Genomic DNA, 13459 nt, shown 5'->3' with positions numbered 1-13459 from the left:
GTACATTCAAATAAAGTGAAATCTAACAGGTGGACTCAGTGGTTCAAAATCCAATCTCAATTTTATACATTTCTATTAAAAAAATAAAATAAAATCCTCTTCTCTGAGGCCTTTGAATAATAGAATAACAGAATTGGAAGGGACCTTGGAAGTCTTCTAAACTCCTTGCTCAAGTAGGAAGTCCTATACCTGCACCATTTCAGACAAATGTTGTCCAATCTCTTCTTAAAAACCTTCATGTTGGAGCACCCACAACTTCTGGAGGTAAGCATTCCACTAGTTGTTCTCATTGTCAGGAAATTTCTCCTTAGTTTTAGGTTGGTTCTCTCCTTGAATAGTTTTCATCCATTGCTTCTTGTTCTGCCTTCAGGTGCTTTGGTTAACCCCCTCTTCTTTGTGGCAGCCCCTTAAACATTGGAATACTGTTATCAGGTCACACCTTGTCCTTTTTTTCATTAAACTAGATGTATCCAATTCCTGCAACCGTTGTTCATATGTTTTAGCCTCCAGTCCCCTAGTCATCTTTGTTGCTCTTCTTTGCACTCTTTCTAGAATATCAACATCTTTTTATATCATGGTGACCAAAACTGGATGCAGTATTCCAAGTGTGGTCTTAGCAAGTCTTTATAAAGTGGTACGAACACTTCACATTATCTGGATTCTATCCCTTTTTTAATGAAGTCTAGGACAGCATTGGCTTTTTAAACAGCTGCAGCACACTGCTGGCTCATACTGAAATGATTGTCCCCTAGGACTCCACAATCTCTCTCGAAGTTACTACTATTAAACCAGACTCCACCTATTCTACACCAATGCATGTGATATTTTTTGCTTTAATGTAGAATCTTACTTTTCTCACCATTGAATTTTATTTTGTTAGATAAGGCCCAGTTTTCAAGTTTGTTTGTTTTTTTTATTGAAAATTTTTAAAAGTTTTACAAATATAAACAACAAAAACAAAACAAAACAACCCTCGCCCAATCCCTCCCTAACCCACCCCTCCCTCCCCCTTCCCCGAGCTTCCCAGAACTGAATATAGGCCCATTTAAAAAAATTTTTTAAAAAACCTAAACAATTTTTTACAACTTATAAAATAATTATTAATATTTATGATATAAGCATTAAAAAAATACTTTAAAAAAGAGAGAGAAAAGAGAGGAAAGAGAGAGAGAAAGAAGAAGAAAAAGAAAGAAAGATAAAAGATAAAAGAAAAAGAGAGGAAAGAAAACAAAAGACGGAAAAAGAAAAAAATATAAAATATCAAAAAAATTTTTTTAATAAAAGTTATAAAAAAGCTAAATGGTATTTTTCCATATCCAAATTATATTGTATAAAATTTATCCATTTTTCCCATACAGCAAAAAATTTCTCTTGAGATTGCTCCTTTAAAAAAGCCGAAATCTTTGCCATTTCCGCCAAATAAGAAACTTTATAAAACCACTCTTGTAAGGTAGGAAAAGATTCCTTCTTCCAATATTGTCCTACTAACAGCCTTGCGGCTGTAATCAAATTTAACATCAATACAACTTCCTTAGCATCACAATCAATAACAATACCTAATTGAACATTTTTTTCTTGTTTAAATAAATTCTCGTTCAACCTCCAGGATCTCCTCTCCTCTTTCTCGGCAACCAGTTCCATCCAGACTGGACTATGATCCGTCAATGACCTAGGAAAAATTTTTACATTCTTCACCCTATTATATAAATCTGTTGTAATCAGGAAGAAATCAATCCTTGAAAAAGATTGGTGTCTATCAGAAAAAAAGGTAAAGTCTCTTTCCTCTTGATTACGTTCACGCCAATAGTCTCTCAATTCCCAATCTTCTTTCAAGTCAAAAAAGGCTTTAGGTAGTTTAGCCTGTTTAAAAAAGGTAGAAAAACCTTTTTTGTCCTTTTGTGTATCCAAAACACCATTCCAGTCTCCCATTAATATCACAGACCTATAATCCAACAAAGTTATTTTCTGATGTAACAACCTGTAAAATTGTTCCTGTTGCTGGTTTGGTGCATACAAACCCACTATAAGTATTTTCTTACCATATAAGCCAAGTTCAATCATAACATATCTTCCTTGAGGATCTGATTCTACCAGGCAGGCTGGTAGACTTTGCTTAACATAAATAACCACACCCCCTTTTTTCCCAGGGGCAGGAGATGCAAAATGAGATCCCAAGCGAGCATTAGCTAAATATTTTTGATCTTTAAGTAAAATATGAGTTTAATATTTTAGTCTTGTTATTATTAATTTTAAAACCCGAAACAGACCCATATTGGTGAATCAGTTGTAATAATTTTACTACCGAGTAAGTAGGTTGAGACAAAGTAAAAACCAAGTCTTCTGCAAAAGCTCTTAACTTATATTCTTTTTTATTAACTTCTATTCCTTTTATTTCTTGCGATTCCCGAATTTTAATCAACAAAATTTCCAACGTTAAAACAAACAATAACGGAGATAATGGGCATCCCTGTCTTGTACCTTTTTCTATTGTAAAAACCTCTGACAAACCTCCATTGACAATAAGTTGAGCAGTCTGTTTTTGGTATATGCTAGATAAAGCTTGTAATATATTTTGTCCAAAATTCATCTCCTTAATTAAACTTAACATAAACTGCCAATTCAGCTGGTCAAAGGCTTTTTCAGCATCCAAAAATATCAGCCCTGCAGAGACTTGGTTGTTTTTATCTAAATATTATCATTATTATGTTGCTTTAAATAATGAAAGATTTTCTTTCTCTTCTGGGGGGAATTAAGGCCGTTAACATTCCAGATCAGGAACTTTGCCATCTCCCTCAACCAGGAGCCTGGAGAAGATTCCCTCGAGATCTGCCACTGAAGAATGTGTTGCAGAACTTTTGGGTCTTGCTCCTCCCACCGGCATTGAAACAATCTAATGAGAAGATTCTTTAGCTTCTTTCTTCTGTTGTTCCTTCTCCTTACGTTTATGTGCTGCACGAGTCATTCTCTGTTCTTTAACCTCTGCTTGACGCATCCATTCCACCTGCCCAGCAGCCATCAAACCTGGTCCTTCAGACTGCTGTTCCACCTCTTTGTCACTCAAGGCTCTCTGAATCATAAATGAAGATGAGCCTGCTCCCAGGACCGTATTATAAAATTCTTTAGCTTTAGCTACCGTGTTAAGTCTATAACGTGTCCCCGCATGGCTCAAAACAATACCCATCGGGATCTCCCATCTAAATGGCATCAATCTTGTTTTAAGTTCATTAGCTAAAAAAGCAAAATCTTTTCTGCTTCTTAAAATTTTGGATGGGATTTCCTTTAAGATGATGACATCTTGGGCAGCAATCTGGAATCTCTTGTTATAAAAAGCTTGTAAAATCTGATTGCGCAGAGACTTCTTAGCAAAGTAAATCACCACATCTCTTGGCAGATTCTTCTGTTTCGCAATCCAAGAGTTAACTCTGTAGATTTTTTCCACTTCTCCACGTAGTTCATCTTTATCTATATTCAAAACAACAGCTAGATCATTGATCACCATCTCCATCAGATCTTGATTCATGTCTTCTTTAAGACCCCTAATTCTCAGGGCATATTCCATCTGTCTATACTGAAACATTTCTCATTATATCTTTAATATCTTGTACAGACGAGCCTGATGGGGGAGGAGAAGGTGGAGATGTAGCCTTAGGTTGCTGCACCGGTGGTGTTACTTTAAGTTGTTGTTGAACAGTTGCAATAACAGGGGAGGAAATCACCTTAGAAACTATAGAAGCTGGTTGTCTCTTTGAAGCCATTTTTTTAAAATTAATCTCTCTTTCTTTCTTCTTAAAAAAAATGCTTAAATCTTTACAAATAAAAAAGACAAGGAAAAATACAGTAAAAATAAAAACTTACAAAGCACTTTGAAAGAAAAAAGAAAAAGAAACTTAAAAGAGAAAAAGAAAAAGCAATGCTAAGCATACATTTCATTTAGTCCGTCTTTTCTTTCCGGAGATAAAAAAAAAAACTTTCAAAGCGCCATTTTACTTTCACTCTCACTCTCACTTTCTGCCCAAAGAAAAATAAAATAAAAAAAAAAAGAATCAACATAAGCTAAAAAGAAAATTAGAAAAAAATAGATCTCTAACTCTAAATAAAATCCTTTAAACAGTTCTGTCCACTTTAAAAATCACTCACCAGAAAGCTTTAAGCGCGGAGATGGTAGCGGCGTTTCACTTTGCCTCTGAAGAAGCAAAGACAGCTGAGAGGCAGAGAAGGCACGAACTCCGAGGGAGCACTCTTTCTACCCCCCCCCCAAAAAAGAAATCCAGGGAAGGTTAAGAGGTTCTACTTCTATTCATGCAGTCTCTACCCCTTCCTTTCGCCCGAGAAGGGGATTTCGAACCGCGGGCCAGCTGATGTACGCTGTGCTCCGCGGAACTGACACTGTCTCAGGAGGACGGCTACAAAGTAGCCGCCATCACCGTCGCTAACCACTGGAAGCTCCAGTTTTCAAGTTTGTTAACATCCTTCTGAATCTCGAGACTATCTTTTGGAGTGTTGGCTATTCCTGCCAGCTTGGTATCATTTAAAATTTGATGAATTCCCTTTTCTATTCCCTCATCTAAACCATTTATGAAGATATTGAAGAGTACTGGGACTAAGAAAGAGCCTTAGGTACCTCATTGCATACTTCCCTCCATGTAGATGCAGTTCTGTTATTGACTATATCACCTATTAGTGATGCTGTCTAACCCACATTTTTCTACCTTATCAAGTAGTGGTCTGCTTTATCAAATGCCTTACTGAAGTCCAAGTAAATTATGTCCACAGCGTTTTGTTAGTCCACTAATTCTGTCACATTGTCAAAGAATGCAATAAGATTGGTCTGGCATAATCAGCCCAAATTAAAAATGTCATTTGAAAAATAATTGGTATAAGCATATACCTATTCCAAATATTTGATCATGGCTTTTAATTCAAGACTCTTATCCAGTTGATATTTCTAATCCCTACAAAACTGGGACTTTTTAAACATCTCAAAATGCTGAGAATAGCCTTAAACCAATCAGGACTCACATTCCAGTTGACCAAGAGTCCTTATTTACTTTGTGTTTGACAACAACCCCACTCCCTAAATGAATGTTTGCTTGTTATAGTGAGGAAGAAAATGGGGATGGGAAGAATTTCAGACTCACCAAAGGTTTTTATTTATTTATTTATTTACTTACTTATTTATTTATTTAATGGTGGCTGATCCTCTACTGGCCTTCTCATCACCAGGAGGAAGATACTCTGTCTGCAGCTTCTGCAAAGCATTTTCTATCTCCCCCCCCCCAATTGTGGATATTGAGCCAAAAATAAAACAGCTCATCTGGTGAACACAGATGGTGACATGCAATTCTGGAAGTCTGGAGCTGATTTGGGGGCTATAAAATAATCTCTTGTAGAAATGCCAGTTCTGTAGCTTAAAGCAATTACAGCAATGCTTTTTGCAACCTCACAACATGCAGAGATAAAAAAGAGCCTCAAGAAGCAGACAAAGGCCACTACTGGAAGATTGTTGGACTCCTGACTACAAGCACTGGGGTAGGGGAGAGTCAGCTGTATCAGGAAAACTATAAAACTATCCATTACTTTGTCAGCTGGTAAGCACAGATGGTAGCCTGCAATTGTAGAGATCTGGAGCTGGTTTTGGGACTATGTAATGAACTTTTGTAGAAATGCCAGTACTCTAACCTAAAGCAATAAAAATATTTCTTTCTTCAAACTCATAACAATACAAAGCTTGAAAATAATAATAATAATAATAATAATAGTAGTAGTAGTAGTAGTAGTAGCAGCAGCAGCAGCAGCAGCAATCGGTAAACACCTTTTCTTCCAGTAGTTCTGCAGCTGCTGGCCCTGGTTGCTCAGCCAACAGTCCTGAGTCCTGTAACCCATTTTTCACCAGATATCCAGGCACTCCAACATCTAGCAAGGACCTTGTTAACCCAGGCAACATCTGAGCCAGTATAGCTTTCTGAAATTTACATCTCACCATATTTTTTATGGGAAAGACAATCTTTGTCTGACTCCTCTGATGAGACCCGTCCAGTATGGTTGAACCTCTGGCATTGCTCTCATCTTCCTCAGAGTACACAAGCCCCACATCAAAGTAGTGCCTAGAAATAACAGGAGTCAATAGAAACATCAGAAAATTTGTGCAAAGATTGATGGCACAATGGAAGACACAGTTGCAGGTCAATGGTGAGAGACTGGAAGAGGTTAATATCAAGAGAGGAATATTTCAAGGAGATTCATTATCACCATTACTATTTGTTATTGCACTGTTTCCTCTGTCAACAATACTGAATAACTCAGGACATGGCTATCAAACATCAAAAACATCTGCCAGACTATCCCACCTCCTTTATATGGATGATCTGAAGCTGTATGGAAAAACATCATCTGAAATAGAATCGCTGCTCAACACTGTCCGTATATATAGCCAAGATATTGTAATGGAGTTTGGCTTGGACAAATGTGCCACACTTACTATCAAACAAGGAAAAGTAGTGAAAACTGAAGAAATCAAGATGCCCCACGAAAATAACATTAAGAGTCTGGATGAGGAAGATTACTACAAATACTTGGGTATCCTTCAAGCTGACAACATCAAGCACACTGAAGTCAAGAAAAAGATTAGAGGTAAATGCATCAAAAGAGTGAAGAAGGTCTTAAAGTCCAAACTCAATGGAGGAAATACCATGAAGGCAATCAACATCTGGGCAATTCCAGTCATTAGATACATAGCTGGAATAGTGAACTGAAGTCAAGCAGAACTAAAAGCAATGGATAGGAAGACCAGAAAAATAATGGCAACGAATCATGGCCTTCAATCACGCAGTGACATTGACAGACTCTATCTACCAAGGCAAATAGGTGGGTGTGGAATGCTGCAAGTATATCAGATGGTTGAAGAAGAAAAAATGGCTTTGGAAGAATATCTGAAGGACAATGATGAAGATGCATTGAAATTAGTATATCAGGAAGGCTTACTGACTACTAACTGTGGCAAAGGCAAGCAAGGGTAGTACCAATAGTAATAGACGCTTTGGGTGCAATCCCAAAACAACTAGAGCACTACTTGAACACCATTGGCATTGACAAATTCGCCATTAGTCAATTGCAAAAGGTGGCCTTATTAGGAACTGCTTCCATCTTGCGGCGATATCTGTAATACCATCAAACATCCACATCTGCCTATCCCAGGTTCTTGGTAAGTACTCGATAGGTAGACAAAAATGCCAAATCCAGTCTGAACATCTGGCTGACTGTGCAATGATCAATAATAATAATAATAATAATAATAATAATAATAATAATAATAATAACAATAACAACAATAACAACAACAACAATAATAATAAAGTTGTAAGGGACCTTGGAGGTCATCTAGTCCAACCCTCTGCTCAGGCAGGAAACCCTATACCATTTCAGATAAATGGCTGCCCAGTCTCTTTTTAAAAACTTCCAGTATTGGAGCATTCACCACTTCTGGAGGCAGGTTGTTCCACTGATTCATTGTTCCAACGGTCAGGAAGTTTCTCCTTAGTTCTAGGTTGCTTCTCTCCTTGATTAGTTTCCATCCGTTGCTTCCTGTCCTGCCTTCAGGGGCTTTGGAGAATAGCTTGACTCCCTCTTCTTTGTGGCAGCCCCAGAGATATTGAAACACTGCTTTCATGTCACCCCTCGTCATTCTCTTCATTAAAGTGGACATATCACCAAAAGAAATACAAGTGAAGTCTAACATAGTGATTCAAAATCCAATCTCATTTTTATATAGGTAGTCTTCAATTTATGACTGGTTATGATGAACCTACATGGATGGTACTTGTGACTGGATTTGAAGTTCCAATGATCAGCTCCCTGCCCCCCACCCCCAAGTCGCCACACTTTAGGTACTTAGCAACAGGGCTGCATTCACAACTATTTTCAGTGTCCTGTGGTTATGTGACCATGTTTTTACAATGGTTTGCTGAAAAGTAGCTTTTACTTCCAACTTTCAGCAAACTCAGCCCATAGGTTCGCTTAATGACCACAATATTCACTTAACAACTGTAGTATTCAGTTAATGACCACATGTTTACTTAATCAGTATTGCAAAAAGGTAATGAAATCAGATCAATCACATGACTGATCCACTTTATCCAGACTACTGTAAGGGCTATAATGGGCAGCTCCATTATAGTTGTAACTCAAGGACTACCTGTATACTCCTATTAGGGAAATAAAATTGTCCTTTTATTTCAAGACTTTCAATAATACTGTAGGAACCCTAAATACTTTTCGGAAATTTGGATGACATGATACAGATGACAGTATGTTCTACTAGACAGTAAAAATTAATTAAAATATTTAAAAAATATTTTAATCTCTCCCACCACACACAATATTACATGGTGGTGCTTGCAATACAACAAAAAGACTCATTTAAAAAAAAAACAGAAAATATTGCACAGAAACTTCTAAAACTTATTAAGAAAGGGTCTAGCCAAAATTGTCAATTAAAATAACTATAGTAAGTTCCATTTGTATACAGTGGAAATAAATGTGTGTGCCTTCCAAACTGGAGAGTACCATATCTGAATGGATGAATATGTAAGCAAGGTTTTCATACCAAACATTGGGTTGCACTGGTATGCTTCCTTTTTATTTTCTAAAAATGCCTCCAGAAGTAACTCTAGAAAGTGCCAAGTAAATGTCTGGGGATCATAGTCCTTTACTGTCTAATCATGTCTTAAACCTGAGATTGAATGGCATGTATAAAATTGCAATTTAGACAAAGCAGAAAATGTAGATTTCTGGTATTGGGTGAGATATGTAATAGAGCAAGAATATCAAATGTAAGACTAGGGAGGGAATGGTGATGATACCAATATAGACCATAGCATTTTTTGCATGTTTGCAATTCAGGAGACAAATCATTTCAAGGCTAGAAAAATATCTTCAAGTAGCATATTGAAATACTTCCTGGAGAGCAGATCCTTTAATGCAAGAATGTCAGCTTGCAAGTGAAGCTTCCTCATTTGCAAGTGAAGCTTCCTTATTTGATAGTAAAGCCAAGGTCAATTTCTCAAGATGGCTCTTGACAATCTTGCCATGCCTAGGGGAATATTTATATTTTTCACTAACTTTTCAGATTCCTGCTCCCATTTCCCTCCAGTTTAAAGTATAAAGAGTTCATGAAAGGAGATGAGTTGATGGCAAGGAATACTTATTTGAGAACATAGCATTTAAAAAAAAAAAAGGCCTCAACATCTAAATTGAGGTTAGGATGATTTGCTTTTCTCGGCATGCAGAAACTAAGTATGCACAACTTACTCAAGTGTTTGTTGAGTTAAAGAGTTTAGCCTTGGTTTTGCAATCAAAATGTCAGCTCTTAATAGAGATTTGCTGCTTGACCAGTTTCTGGATTTTTTTAAAAATCTAAACTGGTTTGGCAGCCTGAAAGGAAAAAAATGGAAAATCCCCAATCTAGAAAATGGCTATGCATCTGAGCCTTGTAGTCTTCTTACAAAAATTGCATAAATTGCTGGTTTGTGACTGTAATAAATATGTAAGCGTTACTACTACAAAAGGCAATCCTGACAAAGGGTGGGCATAGGTGAAAAGGGGGCAGAAACTGGTAGCTTGAAATACATACCTCCTGACTCTGTCCATGGTGCTGACATATCTTTTATTTTTTTGGGGGGGGGGAAATAACAATAACCCAACAACAGAAAAGTGAAGAACAATCTCTCAGCTTCTCTGAGGGCAACAGCAAAGATTTGAAACACCATGATTGCCTAAGATATTGTGACTTGTGTGCTATGGAGCATGGAACTGAGGTAACTAGCTGGAAGAATGTAAAAACCAGGTCTCTTGAACTTGTTCTTCTTTCACTCCCATTTGAGCCTTTCCCTGAGAGTTGGAAGAGTTTTTTTTTAAGATCCTGCCTTTATTATTTTTATAAATAGTTCAAGATATCAAACGTACATAATATTCTTTCATCTTCCTATTTTCCCCACAAAAAACAATCTTGTGAAATGAGCTGAGCTGAGAGAGGGCAACTGACCCAAAGTCACTAGCTGATTTTATGTTTAAGGCCAGACTAGAAGACACACACTCTGGGTTTCTGGCCTGGTGCTATTAGAAGAGAATCTTGGTCCATTCTGTGGGTGGATAAATGAGCCCAATGCATGAAATGGAGGTAGACTTTATTTGACAAAATTTACAGTTCATCTCTTCAAGGTAGTCATGAAATTAGAGCAGTAATATTTATAGTGAAAATGGGCTTTGATTGTGAGGTGTGTAGATATGTTGATTGAAGTGTTTTTGTTTTGAGGTGGCATAAAGAGTTAGGAAGTATTGATGTTTTCTAAGTGTGGAATCTTCTCTATGTGTGGAATTTTTATCAGGAGTCTGGAGTTTGGGATCTGGCTTCAGGAATTGTGATTTAGGAGGCTTCCATATCTTTGAGAGGATTCCTTCCTGATTGATTCACCTGTATTGGCTGTCAGCTTACAGGTTTTCAGCTTAAATTTAAATTTCAGTTTGTAGGTTTTTAATTTTTTTAAATCTACAGATTTTTAAATTTTCAGCTTAAATATTTTTATAACCTTGCATGTGGGTTATGGGAGGATTTTCCTGTGGAATAAATGGAAAGGTGGGGCTTCCTGGCTAAAAAGGGTATCGCTGTTTTGGTTGGTTTTTATCTTCCAACGGTGCCTTAACCACTAGACAAAACTCGGTTACTTTATCAACCCCTAACCCTGTTAATAATTCTGAAACACTAAGGCACACTCAACTACAAATGAGTTGCCCACATTTTAGCTTAGTGTGTGTATTCCAAACCCATCTTGTGTGCCCTGTTATTATTCAGTATTTTATATGAATCCAGATAATTGAGTGGACTCAGTAAACCATGGTTCAGTTAGCCATGGGTGTTTTATGTACACAACTCCTGCCTTTCATAATTTTTTCTTCACTATTCCACATATAATTTATTTTCCCAAGTTGCGATTTAGTAGGGGCAACTATATCATTATTTTCTGATGAATGACTGATGTAAATTTACAGGTGCCAAAACTTTTTAAACAGTTTATTTAAAAATGAGAAGCATTCCAACAAGCCTTTGAAGCGCTAGCAGTCTCTTCATTCAACATAATGGCTCTGCTTTGTTTACAGAGAAGTATATGGCTAGTATGTTTTTTGTCTTTTGTTCAGTGCAGAATTGTGACGAAGGACTGAACTTAAAACTTTGAAACTATGGATTCAATTTTTTTTTATCCACAAATTTATTGGGTGACTTTGAATCCATGACTCCCAGCAAAACTCACAGGACAGGGCTGTTATGATAATAAAAGAGAAATTACATTTTACTGAAATAAGGCTGCCCTGGTACTAGCAATTTAATATTTGAAAATAATTTCCACTTCAATCTAAATCCAGAAAAATATCCTTTATGGATGACAATAGGCTTGGTGTTTGAGGTCCTATCTTGAAATAGAGTCAGTTGTTGCAAACATTGGTGTCTGCCAGTTGAGCAAATGTTGTAACATACATGACATCACATATATGCCATGACTTTTGATACATGCACATCTTGTATCAAACATGATGTGCATCAGTTGCGTGATGACATCAACATTTTTGATGTCATAGTAGAACGCTATACATGCCACAGGCTGAAAAATATTTGTATGCCTACCTTCTTGAAACTGTGAATAAACAAATCATTTGCAAAATATCACAGTCTAATAAGAAGTCAGCAGGCTTAAACTCAGTAAGCTCAGTTTAAACTCCTCAAATCCAACTCCTGAGGTATATTAGAAACCATTATAATGTGAAAGTATGCAATTGTATAAAGTTTGTAATAGGTTTACTCTAATTTTAGCTGATTGGTTTCTGGCCAAGAAAGAGGGTAGGACGTTTCTAGAGAGTGCCCTCAAAATTAAACCTTGACAGAGGAGGAGACGTAGAATATAATAGAATAGAGCTGGAAGGGACCTTGGAGGTCTTCTAGTCCAGCCTCCTGCTCAAGCAGGAGAACCTATATTATCTCAGACAGGTGATTATCTAGTCTCTTCTTAAAACTCTCCACTGATGGAGTGCCCATGATTTCTGGAGGCAAGCTGTTCTACTGGTTAATTGTTCTCACTGTCAGGAAGCTCCTCCTTAATTCCAGGTTGCTTCTCTCTTTGATCAGTTTCCAACCATTGTTTCTCATCCTTCCCTCCGGTGCTTTGGTGAATAACGTAATCCCCTCTTCATCATGGCAGCCCCTCAAATACTGGAATACTGCCATCATGTCTCCCTTATTTCTTCTTTTCTTTAGACTAGCCAAACCCAAGTCTGCAGATGTTTTTTGTACGTTTTAGTCTCCAGGCCTTTGATCATCTTAGTTGCTCTTTTCTAATTTTTTTCCAAACTCAACATCTTTTTTGTGATTTTCTTCCCTTGGATGTTCTTCTGTAAGCTGGACTGATGGACCACCTCAACTTGTTATCATGTTGGCAGCTTTCAATCAGATCGAACTGTTCTTTTCTATGACCAAGGGACTACAAGATTCTCATTAGGGAAATATTTGCCCAAATTTTCTGTGCCTTTACAGGTAGTCATTGACTTACAACAGTTTGTTTAGTGACCATCAAAATTACAACGGCATTGAAAAAAGTGACTTATGATCACATTTCATACTTACAACTATTGCAGCATCCCTGTGGTCATGTGATCAAAATTCAGATGTTTGGGAAGTGACTCATATTTTTGATGGTTGCAGTGTCCCAGCATCATGTGATCACCTTTTGTAACCTTCTGACTGGCAAAATCAATGGGGAAGCCAGATTCATTTAACAACCATATTAGTAATAATTGCAGTAATTCACTTAACAACAGTGGCAAGAAGGGTCATAAAATGGGGAAAACTCAATGTCTCACGTAACAATATAAATTTTGGGCTCAATTGTGGTAATAAGTCGAGGACTACATGGCCATGAAACATTTTGCACCTTGATTTAGCCTTGCACATATCTTCTTTTCTGGTTCCATCTCCAGCACAATTTATTAACCCTTTCTTGTCTGGCCAATAACTCATTTTATAACCTGCTAAAATTATCTTTATGAACTAACCACAAACTCTGTATGTTGCCTGGAACTTTTGCACACTGAATTGTTCGTTCTGGTACTTTTCACAGCTCAATAACATACAGATGTTCAGATGTGAAGTTTTATCTCAGTTGAAACAGGATGGCAAATACTATGTAGAGTTCTGCCTAACTATCCAAGATTTAGAAGTTTGGACAGAGGGAAAATGGTACCAGGCATGCTCTTGTCATAATAAAGTTTGTTGATTTGGGACTTAGTAGTAGGATTTGTAAATTCAGCCAGTTGTTCCTTAATCATGAAAACTTGCTTAAAACAAGCATAGGCATATTATACGAACTCAGCCCATTTGACTGTTTTCACACCTTATGCCACCCCTCCATTTATTAAT

The sequence above is a fragment of the Crotalus tigris genome, unplaced genomic scaffold (genome assembly GCF_016545835.1).
Source record: "Crotalus tigris isolate CLP2741 ecotype Arizona unplaced genomic scaffold, ASM1654583v1 scf7180000024472.5447098, whole genome shotgun sequence".
In the NCBI taxonomy this organism is placed as follows: domain Eukaryota; kingdom Metazoa; phylum Chordata; class Lepidosauria; order Squamata; family Viperidae; genus Crotalus; species Crotalus tigris.
The sequence above is the reverse complement of the archived record's forward strand: the minus strand, read 5'-3'. Positions refer to the sequence as shown.